Source organism: Castor canadensis, chromosome 10 (assembly GCF_047511655.1).
Source record: "Castor canadensis chromosome 10, mCasCan1.hap1v2, whole genome shotgun sequence".
Classification (NCBI taxonomy): domain Eukaryota; kingdom Metazoa; phylum Chordata; class Mammalia; order Rodentia; family Castoridae; genus Castor; species Castor canadensis.
The window spans coordinates 138327480-138349745 of record NC_133395.1 but is presented as its reverse complement, the minus strand read 5'-3'; the positions used below and the strand labels follow the sequence as shown (position 1 = coordinate 138349745).

The 22266-nt window shown below is 36.9% G+C and overlaps 1 long non-coding RNA gene across 3 annotated transcripts in view; it reads left to right on the top strand.

Annotated features, from left to right (window-relative positions):
- Positions 1–2237: 2237 nt before the first annotated feature.
- LOC141411537 (uncharacterized) overlaps positions 2238–22266 on the top strand; it is a 39110-nt gene continuing 19081 nt past the window's right edge. The window contains exons 1-2 of one of the 3 annotated variants that reach the window (XR_012436368.1): positions 2238–2287; positions 3654–3833. This is a non-coding gene — a long non-coding RNA (uncharacterized lncRNA). Of the gene's footprint in view, positions 2288–3653; positions 3834–16414; positions 16964–22266 lie in introns of those variants that run through there. The other 2 variants (XR_012436370.1, XR_012436369.1) reach the window with 2 other exon arrangements.

Sequence of the window (22266 nt, the reverse complement as noted above, 5' to 3'; positions counted from 1 at the left end):
ACAAAATTGGGGATGGAACATGTGGGATGAGGTAGAACTTTTATCCAAGTTGTTTCCTTCCTAAAAACATTCATGCTCCTCTCCACATTCAGCAGCAGCAACCTCCTTTTCTCCTAGTCCTAACTCCTTTTAAAGTATTTTGTCTCTGCTTCTTGTCTCTTCATCCTCATCTCATATTCAACTCTCAACCCACTGCAATCTGGCTTCAGCCCACACCATTCTATGGACTGTTTTTGCCAACTTTGTTATGACCTTCTTTTTCTTATAGCCAGTGGATTTGTGTCAGATCTCCTCTCAACGCTTGAGCTATGCCGACAACCCCCTCCTTGTTCCAGCTTTCCTCTCCTAGAGTCTGAAATATTTTATTCATGACTCTGATTACTTCTCTGTAGTTTTCTTTCTGGATTCCCCTTCCTCTGTCCAGTCTCTTATAAAAAGTGTCTTTTGTTCAGATAAGAATCAGGCTACTATTCTAGATCATTTTCTCTGTTTGTGTCAAAATGGGGTTAGAGAGTCATCTTTGTCAAGATCATGGGAAGGGGCTCCACTTGCCAAAATTGCAGACTGGGGAGCTACATCCCATACCCACTCCACGAGACACTCTGCAATTGGTGCCTAGGATTCTGAGTTTTATAGGGTTTCCTGGTTAATCCATCCAACCCCAAATTTTAGAATCACCCTTTTCCTTTGTCTTCCCTGGGTAATGTCACCCACCCCTATATGTTTGATTACAGTCTATATGTTGGCAACTCCAACAGTGATATCTCCAGCTCAGATCTTGTTCCCAAGCCTCAATATGCAAAGGTCTAAGGTTTTGCTAGGCATTTCAATTAAGATTCTTTCAAAAGAATAAAACTCGTTACATCCCATGTGATCCCACTATCTTCACTCTCAAAGTTCTATGTGTTTTCTGCCTTTGGTTGTGGAACTATCCACAACTACTGCTGATTCCAGAATTCTAGTACCCCTGACCCTTAATCCTCATCCTCCTCCATGTCCAAACAACTCTGAAGCCTACTTAGTTTAATCTTCTAAAACTCTCGTGACTCTAGCTGTTCCTCTCCATCCCCACTTAATATTCTTGTTGAGGTGAACAGCATCTCTCACCTGGAAACATGGCAGCAGGCTCCAGATGAGTCCCTAGACTCTATTTTCTGTGCTCATATATCTATCATCATTTCTTCACACTGAAATCATTTCTCTAAAATTTAAACTTGATCCGGCTGCTCTCTTATTTAGAATCTTCCCAATCCTCTTGTCCCCTCATGATGAGGGAGGGGACAGCATGATGAAGAGGAACTTTCATGAGGCAACTGCAGTTTCCTATCCCAGTCTTTCTTACTATTCCAAATCTCTATTTTGTCTTTTTAAGAATTCTAACTTCTGGTCACATGGAATTCTCTTACTTTTTTAAAGAATATCAAATCTTAGTTATCTCTCCTTTGATGTGATGTTCTCTGTGACTGAATTGTTTTCCCCTGTCTTTGTTTAGCTGACCCCTACTTATCTATTAGGTATCCTTTTCCATGTCCCTTCCTTAGAAATTTTAACTGTACCTCCGCACTCCCAAATTCAAATTAGAAGATTAATCCTGCAATTGTAATATATTGTGTTGAACCAACCACAGAATTACTGGAAGGCATTGTCTCAGAGTCTGTAATTTTTCCTTTACTGGTCTATGTGTTTAATGGAGGCTGGAACCAAGATATCAGAAGTTGGATTGTACCGATATAAATCAGTTGAATTACTCAACAGGAAAATCATTTTTTTGTAATCCACAATCTTTGAAATCAGTTGCAATATTACATTGTAATCTTCCACGTAATGAGAATTATAAGTAAGACTAGAAAATTATGTGCCAGGTTTTTGGATGAAAATATGGATCTCATAACATAATATTTGAGTAAGATTGATTAAGTAAATCAATATTTTAGGGGAAAGCACTGGAGAGAAAGTGTTAACATTCTCAGAGCTATCTCAGTAAAAACCATAATAATTTATATAAAAAATCATTTTCACAAATTTGGATACAGGAAGCACCATTATAAATTTTAAGCTATTTTAACAATACCACAGACTGAATAAAATTCATATTAAATAGGCATGAAAAAGTCTTATTCAAGGTCTTTTATTGCTGCTGATTCACCTACCCTGAATGAATTGCATTTAAGAAGCTATAATGAAAATTTTCTTTTCTGAAAACACATTTGCCTCTTCTAAAACCTATGCTTTTTACTCTGTAGGTTTACTCTGCAGATGGAGTGACCTTGCCACTTACAATTTCAAGGTACTTCATGTATTTTTTGCATGAGAGCTTTTAAAATGCAACTAGACCCCTTTGAACTTTTGTATTTAGAGCAGGAGGAAGAAAATTCTCCTAGGAGTCTACATTAGAACTCTAACTAGAAGCTTGGTGTGGGTATGCATAAAATCAATATGCAAAGCCCTAGCTACTCAGTCTCATCCTCCTACTTCAGGGACATCCTGATGGCAAACTCAGCACTGGACAGCTCCCTCAGAGCTTGACAAATGTGGGAGTTCATTGTACCCAGTAGAAAATACATGTCAGTGTGTTGTATTATCATGACAAATAACATCATGACAAATCAGAGCTATCCAACTTCAAAATATATTGACAAATTCACTTGGGTATACAAATTGATGATATTATTGTAAAAACAATTTTTGGACTCCTAAAACAGAGTATGGAAGAAATGGTCCTTCACTTCCTAATTATGTAACCTTAATTAAAGCACATAAAATCATCTTTTCAAGCCTCAATTTGCTCTCCCTTAAAATAAAATGTATTACTATTGGGAAAATCCTGTATGCTCTTGGTTGTATCCAAAAGGTTCAGTGCATACACAGGCAGTCAAGCAAACATTATATGACTCAGATTTGGTGGACCAACACAAGGAGACACAGAATGATCATCCCAGTTGTGGAGTAGTTATCAGGGTCTCAACAAATCATTAAGCATCTCTGCTCATTAGATTTTTCTGAAGTTTATTCAACAGGATTTTCAATTTTTTTCCCAGACATAGCACTGTACAACTAATTGTTAATATGTGTGTGTTTTAATGAGCAAATATAAAAGCTCAAAAGAAATAGCACATAAGTTTTACAATAATACACATTATTCTGATGCTGTGTACTTTTCAACAGTGATGTGAAATATATAAAAATCTTCTATGTAACTTAATTTACTGAAGCACCCTTATAGTATCACACTGCTGTGGTTAGCCCCAGTGGTTACAGATGACAAGAAAGTGTAATAGTATCAAATAACAGAGTAGAATTCCACTTAGTAATACTGAATAGTTTTTTATTAAGGGAACAGAAGAAAAAATGAAATACTGGTAGTTTCTTTGGATAAAAGCTGAGTGAAAATTGTTACCCTCAGGGTAAGAAAGTTTTTTGGATTGGGAAATCAGACCCTGAACTGAGAGTCTAGGACATTTGTTCACAGACCTATTAACTTTTCTATAGCTTCACATTAAACATCACAAGTAGCTTATTCCCTTGCCATCTGGGCCAGTAGGCCAAATTCTGCCCTGAATTTTTCATTCCTAGGTTCCTGTTGGCTGTTTTTACTGATGTTCATGACCTTTGTCATCAAAGAGTAGATGTTTTTCTCCCTTCCTAATTTTCAGGAGACATCCTTGTGATCCTTGTGACATCCTAGTAATGGATGTTCAATTGAAAGAGAAAAAACAGAAACTATGTAAAGGCACAATTGTGATGATCTGTGAACACAGCATCTTTAACCTTGGGTTGTGATGGGATAACATTGGGGCTCCTGGTTCCTCATCTAGGGAATCAGGACCATGATGGTAAGCATAATATCTTTAATATAAACTATCTCATTTAATCCTTCCAACAACCCTGTGAGGTAGACAGTGTCATGCCTGGAAGCATTTCATTATGGCATTACACAAATCCATGGAGATGAATATGAATCACTTCATAGATCAAAAACTCTCACTTGAGAGTGGATAAGACTGGAAGGAAAATACTTGTTAATGTGCAGTGAATCTTTCTGGAGCATGAACTACATGTCTGTCGCCTAGTATGTGTCCAGCACTATTTTCCACAGTAGGAACAGAACAATAAATAAGACAGAATGTGTCCCTGTCCTTACAAAGCTTATGTATGAATAGGAGTGGAGAAAGACCATACACTGTGAGACTTAATAAGCAGCATAATCCAGAAAGGGAGTGCCATTATGAAAAACATAATACAAAGTAATGGGATACAAAGGGAATGGTGACGTCTTGGAGATTCTACAGGGAGGGTGATCAGAAGACTTTCAGAGAAGGTGAGGACATGGATGCTGAGAAGGAGAAGGCATACACAGGTGTCAGAGAGAGATCTTCCAGACAAAGGAAAGAACAACTACAAAACCCTAAGGTGAGGTAGTGTGGTATGTTCTGAGGTCAGAAGTATCCATGACAAGCAACAGTAAGGTTGATCCAAGAAAATGGAGACAGACAGGAACCAGACTATGAGATAGAACATTAAAGGTCAGGTTAAAAAAAATCTGGAGTTTATTCAATTGCTGTGAGCAGTAACTGGAAGGTATTCAACATAGGAGTGATAGGATATAAGCTGTTTTCTAAAACATGCTGCACTCTGTGCTTTATATGTGAAGAATGCACTCCATGGTAAATGTAGCAATACAAGGAGGCCAGTCGGAAAGACTTCAAGTGAAAGATGACTATGGCAGGGAGTTGGATGGTGATGGTATGGGAAATATTCAGAGCCAACATGCAGATAAGAAATGACTAGTGTAGTGATTCTAATGGATAAGGAAAAGAAAATAGATCAGGAAACATGTCTCATATGTAGATACACAGGATTTTGTCATCATTGGACTAAAGAGACTTAGAAAATATGTAGTTCAACCCCTTCACATTGTAGGTGAAGAGGCTGAATCTCAGGAGCAGAAAGTGACATACTTTCTCCCACACTACTAGTTAATGCCACATCTAGTGACTAGGTGTATTTATGATAAACATCCAGGCATCCTCTTATCCATCTGACCACCCATCCAGTGGATCTTTTGCACACTTACTCATTCACTATTTTGCTGACTTATTCATTCAAAAGCACTCATTTTCTTTGTCCACATGATGTTAGGAACTGGAGAGTAAGGGTAAGATAGACACTGTCTCAAGTAGATTGTAGCCTTTCTGGAAAAAGACAAAGTAGGTTGATAGCTAAAATCTGACTGATCTAAATCACATGTTGAACCTTTGCTTCAACCTTAAGACTTTCTATTGTCTGCCAGTTAACAGACAACCTAAAAAGCACCCCAGAAGTTAATATCTAACATGCCACTTATGGGTCAATTTTCTAATTCTCCTTAACCTTAGCTGAGTCTGTTGTTAGCTGAATCTTTTGTTCCCAGAGTCTTTGTGCAGGCAATGAGAACAATGAGAACATCTATGAAACCTACCATGGTTTAATAAGAAAATCTAAAGGCTAAGATGCATAGTTTTTATTTTATGACTGTGTTATATCAGTGCTCCCTCACAGGTGGACTGAGTACCATATTACATGTGATGAAGCTACAGAATCCAGTTTCAATAAAAGCAATCATCCACAGCAGTACAGGAAGGGAACCTACTGATTATATAGGGCAGCCTTTTCATTGTGATGAATTTTAGAGGAGACCAAGGTTTCCATGTAGAAGAAAAGGATGTCAAGTTGATAATATCAGAAACTAAATTAAAATGTATCAGAAATTGTCAAAACCAGCTTTTTGCCAGGAGGATCATGTTTCAAAGCCAGCTCCAGCAAGCAGTTCAAGAGACCCTATCTCTAAAAAGCCAACACAAAAAAAGGGTTGGTGGAATGGCTCCTGCAGTAGAGTGCCTGCCTAGCAAGTATGAGAACCTGAGTTCAAACTCCAGTGCTGCCAAAAAAAAAAAAAAAAAGTCAGAAGAATGTTATTTCCCTGGCCATTCAAGTCTTTATGAATAGCAAAACTAATCATTCTGAATAATTTTCAGAGCAAATTATAAAGTTTTCAATTTAATAGGACTTTGAATTTTGGAGGAAATGAAAAAGAAACCTTTGTCCCAAAAGAAATCTATATGTTGAGTTTTGTCTTTTTCCATATTTAAGAAGTATTAAATTAGAATTACATATATACACATATATGTATACATTTTAAGAAACCTTGATAATTAATAATAGTTCTGTTGTCTGCTAAAAGTTCTTGTACACATTTCATACACTAGCAAATCTGAATGCATCTGCTATTAAAAGCACAAGTGTGCCCCCTTCTGAATAAATTAAATATTGAGTTCTACATTTGTACTTAAAATAACAACCTCCCTACTTTTTGGATCAAACTGAGTAAAGGAATCTGAGAAAATACTAGTGACAAGCTACTCTGTTTTAGAAATATTATGATCGAAACTTTTTAAAAAGAAAGATGATAACTGCTATCTCTTTTCATATTTGTTTATCTTTTCCGTAACAGGAATCTTCTAAAATAAACAACCCTAGGAGAAATTTTGATCTTATTTTGGACAAGGAATCAAAAACCAGTATCTATATCACACAAAATAGAAAGAGTTGGGTAGAGAATTGATAAAAAGTATTTTAGGTGATGAAATAGTATAAAATATATCAGGAAAAAGCAAGGTGACATTCCATTAAGACAGTTCAGTTATATTTTGAAAAATGGTGGCTGTAGAAGCTAAGCAGTTCTACTTCATTCTCTGTTTTGTTGCTCAGGAAATAGAGGCCAGAATGTTTAAGTGGGTATGGGAAAATTAAAAATCAAATCACACACTCCTACCCTTCATCAAATGCTGAACCTGTAGTAAAACACAGTGATCCAAATGAACTATTTTGGTAGTTTAATATGTATCTGATAAGTTCCACCTTTAAAACATCCATTCAACCTAGATTCTACTTTAATCTCTTCTGTAAATTGAGAACCCAAAACAATTTTGAATCAAAACATCATGCCATGTTTGGTTTGATTCTCTTGGGCAGTGTGCCCCTTAGCTATTTTAGAGCACCATGGAAATGAAATATTGATAATGACAGTGACAACAGCTATTAAAATGAAAACCACAATGCATTTAGCTTATAAAATTATTAGAAGTTTGTAGTTAAATGATAGTTAAATCACAGTTAAATGACATTCTTAGCTACTTGATGAATAATAATGAACTTAAGTTAGCTAAGTTCTCAAATTAATAGTCAGGATAGATGGGTCTTTCTCTCGTATTTGCTGTTAGGAAGACAAAACTAGCTTGTCTCCTTTCAAATTATAAAGGTGTGATGATTGGGTCTATAGCTACATGACAAATTTTAGAGAATGGATAGTTAAATTAGTAACCTTACTTCTTAAAACCTAGATTCACTCACACATATACACACACTTTTTTGTGAGACTGAGGTTTGAACTCAGAGCTTCATATTTGCAAAGCAGGCACTGTCCTTCTTCAGCCATGCCTCCAGTCCATTTTGCTCTGATTATTTTGGAGATGGGGTTTCCTGAACTATTTGCCTGGGCTGGCCCTGAACCACAATCCTCCTGATTTAAGCCTCCTAAGTGACTAGGATTATAGGCATGAGCCATCAGTGGCCTGACTCCTATATTTTTAATAAATTAAAAGACAAAGATAGATATTGATGATATTTATATAAATATTTAGTTTCTCACATAGTATATAAAGATCAATATCCTCTATATAAATCATTCTTATTTTCTATATTTTTTTTCTGATGCATTTTTAGAAAACATCAACTACTGATGTTATCAGAACATTGGCCAAAATAAAAGCAGGTATTTGAATGAAATAAAAGCAGTTTAAATTCTTTTCAACATAATTCATCCATGATTTTACAAAGATTCTACCTAGAATCATTGTATTTATTACTAAATAAAGTCTTTGGCATACTGCATCAAAAACCTTGCAAAGTGCAGACTTTTTAAATTGCTGTCCTCAGTGGGTAAAGTTGACTGATTAAGCACATTTATAGATGGCAGTTTCCATATGGCTTAAATTTTTGCTAGTGATCAATCCCAGATTAAGTCAATCATTGAACACATTTCATTATAATATTGTAAAATTTTTACATTAACTCCCTTCTTCAATCCCCAGGTCATATCGTTAACTTGTGTCAATAGTTAATAAGCCTTTGGCCTACATTTACTCTTTTCTACTGCCAGATTCAAATCCATCAATTGCATTTTAAATGGCAATCTATTACTTGGCCAGTGTATTCATTTTCAAAGAACATTTATTGAATCAATGCATGTAAAAAGCTCTTTGATTGAATTAATGGGCATTGTATATTCATTGCCAAAAATATGTTCTCAACTAAAACATACGCTATGATCATCAACTCATGGAATCACTGCTGATTATTCATAATTGTGCAATGAACCATCTTGTAGAATAAACAACCTTCATAGTTCTTATTTAGAGAAACTTTAAAACATTCAGACTAGTAATTACATTGAATAATAGCTTAATTTAAATTGTAAAGGACCTCTAGTAGATTATTTATTTCATTTCCACTGTGTGATATGTTCCACACAGAAAGGAGCTAACATACTCATGAACGAATATGGTAAATAAAGAATTAATGTTGAAAAGAAATGCATTTCATTCTACATTTCTTCAAACTGTATAAATTGAGCTCTATTTTCCAACTGCTACTTATTCCAGCTTCCACTGCAGGAGTTTACCGCCTCTTTACTTGACCTTTGAAATGTACATGTTTTTCACTTGAGGATGACTTAAATATAATCATACCTTCTAAAATCATTATAGCGTATCAGGAAATTATTTACATTTTTTGATAGATGTCTGATATGCTTCTCATAATGGTATCCAATTCTCTTTTTTATATAATTGAATTTTTTTTTTCATTTTTGAAATTGGTGCCTGCAAATAACCTGTTATTCTTGTGGTCCCTCTTGAGAGGAAGGCCTGGGATGCAACTCTGACTAGCAAACATATTCCATCCCCTTGACTACAGAGATTGATTCAAGAATGGACACCAGTTAAAAGTGGGCCATCTCTCCAGAAAACCAAAAATCATATGTTCTCCTTCATATGTGGACTTTAGATCAAGGGAAAACACAACAAGGGGATTGGACTTTGATCACATGATGAGGCAAGAGCACACAAGGGAGGTATGAGGATAGGTAAGACACCAAAAAACAAACAAACAAACCAAAAAACAAGATAGCATTTGATGTCCTCAATGCAAAGGAATTAATGCAGAAACTTTAAAGCAACAGAGGCCAATAGGAGAAGGGGATCAGGAACTAGAGAAAAGGTTAGTTTGAGAAGAATTAATTTAGAATGCAACACATATGTACAGGAAAGCAATACGAGTAAACTCGCTGTATAGCTTTCCTTATCTCAACTAGCAAAAACCCTTGTTCCTTCCTATTATTGCTTATACTCTCTCTTTGACAAAATTATAGATAAGGGAAAAATAGTTTTTGCCTGGTAGCGAGGGGGTGGGGGAGAGAGGGAAAGGGGAGGGGACAGGGAGGAGTGGGGGGAAGGGGGAGAAATGACCCAAACATTGTATGCACATGTGAATAAAAGAAATTTTTAAAAATGGGCCATCTCATTAGGGTATTTCAAAATAAAACAACAATGAAACTATACATTTACAAAGTCTCTAAAATCCCAAACACAGATGACAACAAAGGCTAACAAGAAGTGAAATAACCAGAACTCGTAAATCTGAGTAAGAATGAAAAGTGGAATCTTTATATCACTTATGAAGATAGCTCAAACAGCTAAACAAAGCCTGTGTCACTGGATCATTGATGTTTATCCAAATGATTTGAAAATTTATGTCCACACAACACTGTACAAAAAATGTTTATAACAACTTTGTTCATAATTGCTAAAGCTCGGAAGTATTCAAGATGTCCTCTACCAGGTAAACGGGAAAACAATCTGTGGTACGTCTAGGTAAAGAATATCATTCAGTGACAAAAAGAAATGAACTCCCAAGCAACAAAGAGGAAGTTTAAGTGCATATTACTAAGTGAAAGAAGCCAGTCAAAAAGGCTGCACACTGTTTAATTCCAACTGTGCTACATTCTGGAAAAAGCAAAGCTGTAGACAGTATAAAAATATCACTGGCTGCCGGGGGTTTGGCAGGAAAGAGGGAAGGGCTGTGAAACTACTGCGATTTAAAGATGGATCCATGCCATTACGCAACTCTCCAAACCCATACAATACAAAGAATGGATTCTAGGTTACCTTATGGACCTCGGTTAATAAATATATATCAATACTTATTCATCAATTGTAATGAATGTTCCACATTAGTGTGAAATATTAATAGGGAAATTGGAAGAGAACACTGTTTTCTGTTCCATTTTTATGTAAACCTAAGAATACTCTGAAACCAAAGATTGTTTATTAAAGAAACTGATCAGAAGAATCATAATTCCAAAAAATATTTTTGAAATTACCAGGAGAAAATCACATTGAAGACAACTTGGGAACTACCATATGAAGGAACCCTGTCCATAAATAAAGTCAATTCCACATAAGTTGAGAGTAATAGCAGAAAGAAAGAGAGACAGCATCTTTCATCTTCTCTGGAAGACCTCTGGAGGTCAACTGAGGTTGATATAAGAGTCACCCCCAACCCTTCAATTACAGGCCGATGGAACACCTTTAGTTCAGCTTGGTTTGGTTTTCCTACTATGAACAACCAAAAGACTCCAGAATAATATAGTTCTACAGAAACAGATCAATACCACACCGTTAATTTTAGGATATGAGTTAGAATCATGGATTATTTTTAGAATGAAGAAGGGAATGTTTTCAAATAAACTAATAATAGCTCTCCAGAAATTCAGCTAAAAACAATTTAATCTAAGCAGTGTTCTTAAAGTATGGCAGAACCCCAGATGGTCAATGTAATTCCCTCAAGGACTTCTCTAGAACAAGTGTGGGCAACAGGTAGGTGTAGACAGTGAGCAGGCAAGGCTCCCAAACTCAGCAACAACAGCTCTTCTCTATGGTATTTACTGGGCATCTTCATAAGTATTTCTTTGAACAAAGGAATGTTCAGCAAAGAGGAAGTTTGGAACATTTGTAGCCCCATTATATTTGGAACATGGTTAGCTTCAAGTTCAGGCCATGCTCATCTCCAGGGAGGGACTCCAAAAGGACCAATGAGCAGAACTAGAAACATGGAAAGAACAGACTGGAAATTGAATTCAGTGGGAGCCTACTGTTAGTTACAAAGATGAACTGGCTGGGTCCAAACAAACTGCCAAATTTCTCAGAAGAAACAATCAGCAGCTACAAGGGCAGGGGGATCTTGGCATCTGGACGGATCCATTTTGATGTCCTAATATGGTAGGCAAAGGAAGAAAACACATCTATGCAGAAGTGATATGAGAGCAAAGACCAAGAGGCACTCATCTCAGTACATTCCTTTGCAGACCAGTGGTCTGGTGTTATGAAGAATCTCTCAAGATGCTCTTTTCAAATCACTTCCTCTGTCTAGACCTGGTATTCCATGGCATTGCATCAAATTAATGCATGAAAGGATGGTGCCCCTGGAGTTGTTCAAAGGTCTACAGCTGTCGTAATAACATCAATACTTCTGAGAACATGTCGCTGGCTATTTCAGATGAGTACTTTCATTTCAACACCATAAAACTAAAATCACTTTCTGCCAAGGTCATGGTCACACACATCTCGGATCTTCTCAGAATCCCAGACAATCATCTTCCAAACTAGCTTCAAGTAATCATTTCCACTAGGCAACTTCTGAAAAGTTTAATTTAATTTATTTCAGCTTCATTCCTGTTCAATAAAACCCTTGTTTTCTGACACCTTTGTGTCTGTTGAAAGACTACTATATAGCTATAATAACGTAACAACAATGGTGATAGATAAAACAACAAGTTATTGTTCTACATTTTTCCTTCTTAAGGACTCTGAAATACAGCATGCCACTCTAGGAGCTTCTAATTCCTAAAGAAAACATTAACTGACTTCTCTAACATGTCCTGAAGATTCCTTCTCCAAATAACTGTCTATTTAACGGGTACAATCAGCAATTCTGCCAACTGGAATCCCGACTGCTAATGTGGTTCCCCATATTGTTGCGTAGGAAGCAATCGTGACATCAGCCCCTAAGCCGACCATGGAAATAGCAGCTCTCACGCACACCTACTCTCTACCAATCTCCAGGGACAGTTTCCTCTCTCAGATTGCTAAAAAGGGGGGCAGATGGTTTGGGCTGCTTGAGGGGGTGGAGATAAAAATTCCTTAGCTATTTCTTGCACATCACAGCTACAGAAAAGGTTTTAAGAAAGATTTGAAGCAGAAATGAATAATTTTGGACTCAGGTCTTGCCTGTACTGCTCTTTCGGGAAGAGTGCATAATAAGAATGTTTTTCTTTTCATCTTAGAAGTTCTGGCATCTGTGTCAGGAAATGAGGATTAATCCAATTTGTGAAAAAGTGCTTTTAGTCCTTAGAAACTTGAAAAGCAATTTTATAAACATTCTGAATGATTTTTTATGTCAATAGTATTGAAGATCAAAAAAATATCAGGTTAAAGTTCTGCTTTCTTTTTAATTAGTTACCTTTAAAGGCTGATGTAATTTTCACAGCAGCATCCATACTTTGACAAATCTACCTCCTCAAAGAATAGTTTCTGATAGATTGAACTGTGCAGAAATTTTTCTACAGAATTCCATTCTTATTGAGCCCTTTCATGTGATTTTGAGCCTGCTCATTCACCATTATGCCTACAAACTAAGCCACATTGTAGATTAGTTTTCCCCAGTTTTACCTTTTAAAATAATCACTTGCAAGCTTAAAAGGCATCTTACAGGCCTCAAAAGAATGAGCAAGCAGTCAGTACTGGCTGTTAATACCTACACACACAGAAACTACCTGCTCACACATGTGTTCATGAACATTTTTCTTTGGAGACAGTCTAATACTTTTACTATTAGGTGGGAATAATATTACATTTTATTTATAAAAAATACCCAGACGGGTTATGGGCTCATGTTGGGGTTAAATGTGACCCAACACTGTCACTTTATAGAAGACGGATATGGCAAGGATGAGGTCAAATAAACCAAGGCCGATCATAAAAAGGAAAAGTGAGTATTTAAGACTATTTTTGAGCTATTTTAGCTCCACGGCAAAACTACATATGGATAATTGTATAATGGCATATATTCCTTATCATAATGTCTTACAAAGAGTATTTTTATGCTTTAAAAATTGTCTGTGTTCCATATATTGATCCCTTCCTCTCCCCTAACCCTGACAACCACTGACTATTTTGTTTCCTCCATAGTTTTATTGGGCATTTATTTTTACCAGCTAAAGTAAAGATTGGTTTTTATTTATTTATTTATTTATTTATTTATTTATTTATTTTGAGATAGGTTCTTGCTCTGTAACCCAGCTGGCCCTCTACCTCCTGAGTGATGGGATTACCAAGAGCAGGGGTTATGGGCATGAGTATAATCCCCAGCTTCTATTTCTCACTTCAGAGATTTTGCTTCCTTTATTCAAGTACTGTACACAAAGTGGGATATTTTGATCTATTTTAGTAACTTACCACTTTAAATTTGCATAGTTCCATTTGTGAACATGTGGCTGCACTGTGATTCAGGTTGAGGTGTCCAGCACATGGAAGGTTCCTTCACAGGATAAATCCCACATTTGCTTTAGTTGTCCTCATTCATGATCTGCAACACTAATCTTCTTGCACACTTTATGAAGGAGAATGGAAACAGTTTATATTAGAAGACGGTTTTCTAATTTACCCTTTTGGCATCAGGTCAACTATGTGAGACAAAGGACAGAGTAGTTTCATTTCTGTTTCTAAACAGCATCCATAAGAATGTTGCCCTTAACACAGAGAAACTAAAGCAGATGCCTTAAAAGCAACAGAGGCCAATAGGAAAAGGGGACCAGGAACTAGAGAAAAGGTTAGATCAAAAAGAATTAACCTAGAAGGTAACACCCACGCACAGGAAATCAATGTGAGTCAATGCCCTGTATAGCTATCCTTATCTCAACCAGCAAAAACCCTTGTTCCTTCCTAATATTGCTTATACTCTCTCTACAACAAAATTAGAAATAAGGGCAAAATAGTTTCTGCTGGGTATTGAATGGGGGGAGAGGGAGGGGGCGGAGTGGGTGGTAAGGGAGGGGGTGGGGGCAGGGGGGAGAAATGAACCAAGCCTTGTATACACATATGAATAATAAAAGAAAAAGGAAAAAAAAAAGAAAGTAAACAGCCTGCACATATATGGGAATTTGTTATTAAGAAGTAACACAACAAATCATTGGAGAGAGCTTGAATTACTTGGTAATGTATGTTGAAAAAAATAACTCATTTTATTTTTAACTCACAATGTATAAAAATGTTCATTTAACTTATTACATTCTAGATATAATTATAAATATAAATGTAAAATGTTTATGATCTAAAAAAAAACAAAAAACAAAAACAAAAAAAAAGAACAATTCTTCATATTCTCTATTTCACACTAGTGTATCAAAGAATGACTTTACTTTGCACACTCAGAAGGTAATTAAAAGAGGTATGAAGAATGGTTGAACACATTGTCCTTTGGAGTATTTCTGAGCTAGCAAGGAAGAAATTTAGAGATTATATAATCTAGTCCATTCAGTTTTACAGTTAAAGACACCTAGGCCCAAAGGGTAGACATAATTTTGCCCCTAAATTTTTAGTCCTATATACTATACCTTAATGTATGGAATTTTTAATTGCACATAATTAGTACAGTATATGTATTTTTTCCTGGTTATTTATTAAGATGTCAGCATCAAGTTCAGCAGGCAAAGGTTGGGCTCACTTGCAGTGGTATTTGGTCAAGGCTTCAGATCTGAAGTCAGACTACCTTGGTTTGTAACCTAGGTAGGCCACTTAGGAGCTGAAAAGGTTTTTCCTTTCATAATGTATGTGTTTCCTTATTTATAAATTGAGAAATGTACTACTCTTGTATATGTGTGTTTCAAGGGCTTAGTGAAAATGAAATGAACAGCATAGCGTGCTGAACAAATCTTAGCACCATGTTGTTATCATCGCCAGTCCTGGCGGTATCTTCATAAATACACAATCTATAGTAAATTTTCTTTAGAACACTTTTGGCCTTCTGCAGAACTGACTGGCCTCCATTCCTTAGTTTTCTTCTCTGAAGTGAAAAAAGTAGCCTGAAAAAATATCATATATCTAAATGCATTGGACTAAGCAGTATGTTTTTCCAAGAAATGTGCACAGGAATTTAATTGTACAACAGCCAACAGAACCCATCCAAGGGAATTAAGTTATAATGTAATAAGGGAAATGTGCCCAGGAAGAAATGGATAAAGTATTTCCCTTGCTGCTTGAATATTGATTTTTATCAAATGGCCCAAGTTCTCTAAGAAAGTTCTGGCAGGATTTTGTGTCAATGCAGTGCTCTCTCCCATGGAAATATGATAGAAATATGATACAAACACTGTAAGAAGGCATTGCTTATTGTTCTGATTGGAACCCTCTAGAGAGACTATTTTCTGTAGAAAATGATGTTTTCATAGAACTCTAAAATGTAGATTCAGTCAATAAAATGTATATCTATATGAAAATGATAGATTAAACATGAAGTTGTTCTTAAGTAACTGACACTTGAAAATGGAAGTGACATCAATTGCCCATCTGCATTCTTCTTGTAGCAAAAATCTCACAACAATGTAAATTTAATCAATATGATGCTACTTTTCTCACACTCTAGCTTATCTCAAATCATAGCATCATATTGTTCACATTTCTATAGACCGTGCAACACATATATGTGAAAACAAGGAAAAGAACTGGAGTTTTGTTTTTTTCTTTCTTATTTCCTTATGGTTGTTTGTTTTAGTAAAACCCTAAACTCATCTATAGGACCTGCCTAGGATTGTGAACTAAAAAAGTGGAAGAAAATAGTGACATAAACAGAAATCAAAGTAATGGATAGTTATCAGCTAGTTACCAACTGTTTGCTTCTGCCCTATTAGCAGAAGCTCTTAAAATGTGGAGAAAATCCAGCTAACCAAGTCCTTACTCAGATCCCTCAGAGATATTCTAGAATAAAATCATAGCACAATGCTAACTCAGGTTTCAAATCAGGATTGTATTCTAGTTCAAGTGTCTTCTTGATCAAAGCCTCAGTTTTTTCAATTTTAAAGTGAGTTTAAAAATAAAATGCTTAATATGAATTCCTAGGACATAACTGAGCACAAATATACATACTATATGTGTGTGTATGTGTATATATATATGCATATAGTATATATATGGTCATGCTCAATTATTTATATTTAGTACATAAATATATATGATTCTCTAAAATCTTATACCCAAGAGACAATCTATTCATATACACATTTTTCCAGGCACATACACAGTTATTATTTTTCAGGCAGTGCTGAAATGGTATCTTCTACCTAAAAGTCAATTAATTTGAAATTAGTCCAAAGTAATTATTATTTTTGTAGCTCTCAATGTCTTTGGCTTTTCAGATTTTGAGATCTTTCACAGAGTTGGAATTTCACAAACATGTGTTAAAATAATTTTGACTCCTTGCTTACTTAGACACTAAGAATGAGCCTGTGCAATTTGTACTTTTATGCCTGAATTTGGATTCTCCTGTGGCTCATTTAAATCCTGAGGCTCTGCTTCTTCTTCTAGGTAGAACACAACTTTCTCCATCTCTGTATTACTGATGTTTGATGTTGGCTAATTCTTTGATTCTGGAGCTGTGCTGTGCATTGTAGGATGGTCAGTAGCATCTCTGGCCTCTGCCCACTAAACGTCAATGGCATCCTCCGCCTGCTTGCGAGAACAATGGATGTCTCTGAACATTGCTGAAAACCGCCACCACAGTGTATTGGAGAACACATGTGCCCAGGTAGAAAGCTGTAAGTTTACGCCTTAGTTTAGTCCTATCACCTCTTTCTGACAACATCAAGCTTTCATAGTTTGTTAAATAAGAGCAGAAGACTACAACAATCCCTTCACTTCTACAGTCACTAGTTCCCTGGTCTGGGATAATAAACTTCCTCGTTTAAGAGTACTTTTAATGGCCTTCAATGGGATTGCATGAGATTATATATATTTCAACTGCTACATATAGTTCAGGTACTTCAGGTGACAAAGAGATGAGATTAAATGTGCAAGGATTTAATTAGCAGAAATGTCTGTGTGAGACACACCAAAGGAACCTAAGTAAGCCTGGGAGAGTGCAGCGCTCAGAATATGCTGCAGGCCTGCCTCTTATGAAAGGAGAAAGGGAGAGAAGGTGGAGGGGATTGGGCCTGAACTGCTGTGCAACCTCAGGATGCTTCATCAAGGCTGATGAGTCCTGGTCCTGGTCAGCCACCAGTGAGTCCCACCTGCCTTAGAATCCCTGCTGTGTTCTCATAGCCAGTTCATGGAGGAGCCCATGGGAGGTGATGCTTTGATTCAACAAGGCAGAAGAGAGCAGCACAGCAGCTGGGTCTCTTCATCCTTGCAGTGGAGGTTAGACAGGTTGCATGACCCATGATCCTAGCTAACATACAGGGAGTTATTATTGTTGTTATTATCACCTTTGTTATGCTTACTAGTATTATTCATATACAAACCCCACCATGCATCTGTCACCCTTCTTCTGAATTTCAGCATCACCTTCTTGGCATTCATTACACATACTTATTTGGATATCTGATAGGAAACAACATACTTTTGATTCCAAAACAAGAATTTGCATCCAAAACAACATATTCTTGATTCTCCTTACCCCACCCAACTTTAATTTCCTACTCATCACCAGCACAGCAATGAGCTCACCATCCAGCCAGACCAACTCTCCTGGGGTCATCCTTGACTCCTCTCTTTTATGTGCTACATTGGATCCATAAGCAGTTCTTGTCACTTGGTACTGAGTTCAGCTACTTCTCGCTTTCCACGTCTTGCCCATCTTTCCACCTTCCAATCATCGTTTCCTTCTTCTTTCCAGAATAGAAATTTTCATGGAGAAATGATTAATTTGCATGGGCCTGTGGCCTGACATCTCTGCCTAAGCAAGTGTTTCCCTGTGGAGTTAGATGGCAAATGCTTTAAGCTGTGCCAGCCAAGAGGCAATGTCAGGGTATTATATGAGTACTTACACAAACATTTATGCATGTAAAAAGCATTCCTAGCTCTTAGGCAGTAGAGAAACGGGCAGTGAGCTAGATTTGGGTCATGGGCCATAGGCCATCTTTTCCACTTCTTGTTCTCCAACACTGTTCTCTGCAGAAGGGCCAGAATAGTCCATTTATAATGCAAGGAAGAAAATTACACCCCATCTCACTCAAATTTTCTTCTAGTAATTGTTACAAAACTGAAGATCCTTAACTTGACCAATATGATTTGCCTACCATCTCACTCTCTCTCTGTCTTAGCTTCCCACTCTATCACTTTTTGATTTTCATCAATCTGCCCACAACCCTGGGGTTGGGAGCTCTTCAAATGCTCCTCACATATCTACCACTGGGCATTTGCACCGGCAGTTTTCTCACTTTTTGCTGAGCGTGCTGTACAGGTGCCCTCTTGTTTCACACAATTCTGCTAAAAACTCACATACACAGAGAAGCCTCTCATTTGCCCCTCAGTGAAACTTCACTGCTCAGTTTCCCTCCCTCCTCTCACCCTTCTTCACGTTCCTCTATAATACTTATCAGTGCTGGGTATAAGCAGTCTGTCCATTTGTTGGCAGTCTGCCTCCTCTCTAGAATGTCAGCTGTAAAATACATTCAGATTTTATAATTCAAAGGGTCATTTCCATGCCAAGAAGACGTCTACCACTGATTATAAGAGTCCAATTTTTTTTAATAAACAGTAGTTTATGACATTTTGAATCTTTGACTAAATTCTCTAGATTAATGTCAAGCACCTTAACTGTTGAATCCTGTCTTTTTTTCTATTCACTTACACACAATCTGTACTAGGCAATTATGACCATTAAATCAACATAACATATCTCAAAGTTATCTCCTTTCTCTCAAAAAAAAAAAAACAGACAGATTTCTTCCTTGGTCAATAGAAAATAAGTTCCTGTTGTTCTCAAGTGATAATAAAATGAGTGGACACCAAAAAATAAATTGTATAAAAATAAAATACATAAATACTGAAGATTTCCTAACATCTCATGCCTAAGAGATAATCAATGGATAGGCTGATATATTCTTGGTAATTTTATAAGCATTTTATTTAATTAAAAAACTGGAATCATATTCTCCATGATGGGTTCATGCTTTATAGCTTTTCTTTTCAGTTAACTCTAGGTCTTTGGTATCTTTCTATGGCAAGAATTTATACTTTTATATTTTGCATTTGAAAAACATGAGCGTTGTCCAGGCACAGTGTCTCATGCCTATAGTCACAGCTTCTTGAGACAAAGAAATAAGGAGAATTGCAGTTTGAGCATATCACCAGCACAAAGTGAGAGTCCCCCTGTCAACAAACAAGTCTGAAATGGTGGTGTGCCTCTATATTCCTACCTATACAGGAGGCATAGGTAGGAAGAGCACAGGACCAGATGGCCCAGGCAGAAACCAAGACTTTATGTGAAAAATAAACTAGCCCATGCCAGTGGCTTATGCCTGTAATCCTAGCTACTTGGGTGGCTTAGATGGAGAGGATGCAGTTCCAGGCCAACCTGGGCAAAAAAGTTTGTGAGACCCCCATCTCCATGGAAAAGTGCTGGGTGTGGTGGCACACACCTGCCATCCCATCCCAGCAACAGCAGGAAGCATAAAATAGGAAGATCACAGCCTAGGCTGGCTGGACAAAAAAAGAAAAAAAGCAACACTCTAATGAAAAAGGCTAGGAGCATGGCTCATGTGGTAAAACAACTTCCTAGCAGGCATGAAGCCCAGAGTTCAAACTCAGTACCACAAAAAAAGTCAAGAACAATAATAATGATAGCAACCTAACAGGTGTGGCTCAAGCAATAGAGGACTTGCCTCGTGTGTGTGTGAGACTCTGAGTTCAAACTCCATTACCTCAAGAAAGAAAAAATGAGAGGAAATATACAAGTGCTAATTAAAAAATTTAAATCCATTACTAAATTAGAAATAAATTATTATAGAAGGAACAAGTATAGAGTATAGGATTTTCTTTCTTTTTATTTGGTCAAACTGGGGTTTGAAATCAGGGCTTCACACTTGCAAAGCAGGCACTCTACCACTTGAGCCACACCTCTGGTCTATTTTGCTCTGGTTATTTTGGGAAGAGATAGGGTCTCAAGAACTATTTGCCTGGGCTGGCCTTGAACTGCAATCCTCCTGGTCTCTGCCTCCTGTGTAGCTAGCATTAAAGGCAGGAGCCACCAGCATCTGGCAAGTATATGACTTTTTATGAGCAAGAGAAGAGGACATTTGGGAGTCTGATTGGTAGGTGATGCAATTCTAGCTGGAATTGAGAGAAAAATGTCATCGTCAGGTTAATAGACTACCCAAAAGATGCAAACTGACAGTCTGAATTTCACAGGAGTAAGAATGAGATCAAGCACTGCAATAAAGGAAGAAGCAGCAAAATTACAGCAGAGCAGTCAGATGGCTATTCTTTTTGGCGATAATTGTAAAAGGTCTGGTAATGAGAAAGCAGAAACAGCTAGTGGTTTGCCCTATAAAGAGAAGATAAATGAGATTAAATGCTCGTGTGACAGCACGATGACTTCTACAACAATCTGCAAAACTGTTTGAGGAATACTTAAACAATGACAGATATTTTATGCGCAGAATTAAGGTTACCGAACTTACTTTCTGCTGAATGAGAAGACACCAATTTCAGATGCAATGTTACTGTGTTTTATCACCTAAGTTATTACTACTAGTGTTAGCTTCTTCCCAGGATGCATAAGTTTTAGTCAGTGAACCAAACATTCTCCCATAAGAGTGATGCCTTAAAGAAATAAAGTAAGATATAAAAAAGATTTTTGCTCTTTTTGTAGGGAAGTTGTTCATATAGAACTGTTTGTTTGTACTGACCGATCTTGATGGTGCACCTTCTCTTTAAAATGTTTGATTACTTTGGGCTTAGATGTTGGGTTTCGACCTTGATTTCACCTCTGAGCCGTCGTGATGCTGAGTGATTCTAGTGTGACCCTTTGAGCCAGATGTTATTGTTGATCAGGAAGTATTTACAACACACCTAGGAGCCCTTGTCAATCTCATGACTGTTGGAGTTGTGCTGAAATATCTGGAGTCCATTTAAATGAAGCAGTCATGGAATCATTCCTCACCCTTTCAGCAAAGATGATCAAAGGTGGCTTTGTGCCTTATAATGTGACGTCACACAAAAGGTATTCACTTCCTAAATTCAGTCTGCTTACCTTGAAATGGAAATGTTTTCTCAATATATAATCTACAGATTTGGAGATGAAGATAAAATATGACAGCTTAACATTTAAATGTAAGACATTCCCAGCCTTCAGACCTTATATTTCTCAATAATGTTCATGAATTTTTCTGGGGTCATCTCCTGAAATTGAGCAACTTGGTTTACATGGAATTTGATTTTGAATGGAATCTCTCATTCATGGCCTTATATAATAATTGCTATTTACATTTATTCTGTGCTTAATAGAAATGAAGTACCTCTTTATGCATTTTACATGTATCAACTTACTAAGTCATTGGAACAAAGATCCTCTCTACTTTAGGATGAGGAAATAGATGTGGAGAAGTTAAGTAGTTAACCCAAAGACACACAGGTAGTAAATGGCAGAGCCAGGAAATGAGCCAAATTATTTGGCTCCATAGTCTATTCTGGTAATTATTAGTCTCTGTTGCTTCTTACTATATTTACTGATGTTATTGGTTACTGAAATCTCTATCGTTACTGCACAATCATAATTATTATGATTATAAAATTATAAACTGGGCAATTCCAAGATGGTGGCTAGAGGGAGGAAGCAGAAAGCATGCCTCCTATAGTGAAATATTGGAGAGATGCTAGAGATACACCTTACAGGAAAAACTACCCAGAAGAGGCAAAACTTTGACTCCTCCACACCTCCAGCCTGCACATAGTATCTCCACTTCACATTAAACGGAGAAACCAGGAGGACCCCTGTGCTGCCACCAGACTCCAGCACCCAGACAGCTTGGGAAGACACGGAACATAAGGTGAGCTAAGTGGTACATGGTACTCCCACAGACAACCCTGGGCCAGATAAGCATAGCCCCCTGGACAG